General features: G+C 37.1%; 1 non-coding gene across 1 annotated transcript; it reads left to right on the forward strand.

The window, feature by feature from the left end:
* Nucleotides 1–106, forward strand: LOC140854220 (small nucleolar RNA R71). The gene has a single exon (XR_012137353.1). It is a non-coding gene; the product is annotated as a small nucleolar RNA R71 (small nucleolar RNA).
* Nucleotides 107–1,746: the final 1,640 nt, after the last annotated feature.

The raw sequence follows: 1,746 nt of genomic DNA on the forward strand, positions 1-1,746 counted from the left end.
ACAGCATGGTGTGGACATTTATGAATGAGGTCCCTTAACCTTTCCCATGTCTTATGAAAAAGTTCACCCTCTAATTGGAAAAAACTAGTGATAGCTTTTCTAATTTGATTTGTTTTTCCAATTAAAAAGTATTTCTTGAGAAATTCTCTCTGAAGATGATCCCAAATTGAAATGGTTATAGAGTCTAAGGAGTTTAACCAATACTTGGCTTTGTCCTTAAGTGAGAAAGGAAACAGTTTCAACCTAAGGGCATCATCGGAGAAGTTTTGGATTTTTACTGTGAAACAAATTTCAAGAAATTCATCCAAGTGTTTGTATGGGTCCTCGTTACTAAGTCCATAGAATGATGGCAATATTTGAATAATGCTAGACTTAATCTCATATTGGGTAGCTTCTACTGGAGGTGCTTGAATGCATGGAGAGTAGGTATACGAGGATGGAGTGAAATATTCTCTCAATGAGCGTGGAGGATTAGCCTCACCAGGTGCAGCCATATTTCTAACTCGGATAGTCCTAAGAGTCTTTTCTAATTCTTCATCTAATGGTTGCAAGTCAGGTTTTAGTGATCGTCGACCTAATATGCAACTAAAAGGTCTATGTAGGACTATCCTAGTCTATTAAGGATTATTGTTTTTATTTTATTAAGAGGAGAAGAGAAGAGAGAAAAGAGTTCTAAAGAAGAGATCCTAAGAAGTCCTAAAACTAATAGAAGAATTAGTTGTGGTTAGATTTTAATTACAATCAATTTAGCACGCAGTGGACTCTCTATCCTAAAGTTATCCTAGTTCTAGACAGCTCCTAACTGTAGTTAGCTTTCAAGCCCTCCAAGTCGGAGCTTGACCAACCAACTGGCCAGATAAGTGTAAGGTCGGTGGGAGTCCCTCCGTTACTTTCCTTAGACACCAATTAAATTGGCTAGGTCAGCGAACGGAACCAATTAAAAATCACCTTCCTTCGGGTCTAGTCGTCCCGCAAACCACTTGCCTAGATACCAGCTAGCTGACCAAGTCTAACCTGGTTCAACTCTCAGGGTTACTTATCCTAATGAGCTTGAAATCCTTAGGGTCAATGTCTAATTAATTTTAGATTAAGGTCTAGGTTATACAAATGCAAGGGAGTGATTTGTGGGCCAAGGAAGGGTGATCAAATCTCTACCTTATCTTAGTTAATGGGTTGTGCCCTTAAAGTTAATTATGGAGATGCAATGCAAAGAAATAAGGTGTCCAATCAAGTTAGAAATTTTTATATTTGAGATTACGCTATTTTAGTTAAGTATTATGAAATATCAGTGATTTTTTTTTTAATTCAACCGTGCCAAGGTCCCCGGCAACGGCGCCAAAATTTGATGCGTAGTCGTTGATAGCACCAAAAAGAACTCTACTTACTACGTAGGTAGGATGAGTCGAGTTCGTATCCTCAGGGACCTTGGGCTAAGTTGAGATTGCAAAATAAAAGAAAGAAGCGTTGTTTTGATTTAGAAAATAAATTATCTTAAAATTGATGTAATTAGAAAATAAAGAGCTCGGGAGTTTTGAATTAATTTTGCACTAGTAGAGTTGTATCCCTTTTTTTTTAATTAAATAGATGCGATTAATTTTAAAAAAAATATCTATCTTTCTTTGACACACTCCGTACTCGTAGATCACGACGCGTCTTCGAAAAGTACTAGGTAAATAACTCTTCTTTTTTCGACACGTTCCGTACCCGTAGATCACGGTGCGTCTCCGAAAAATAAAAGTTATTCTT

The sequence above is a fragment of the Elaeis guineensis genome, chromosome 15, assembly GCF_000442705.2.
Source record: "Elaeis guineensis isolate ETL-2024a chromosome 15, EG11, whole genome shotgun sequence".
NCBI classification, from domain to species: Eukaryota; Viridiplantae; Streptophyta; class Magnoliopsida; order Arecales; family Arecaceae; genus Elaeis; species Elaeis guineensis.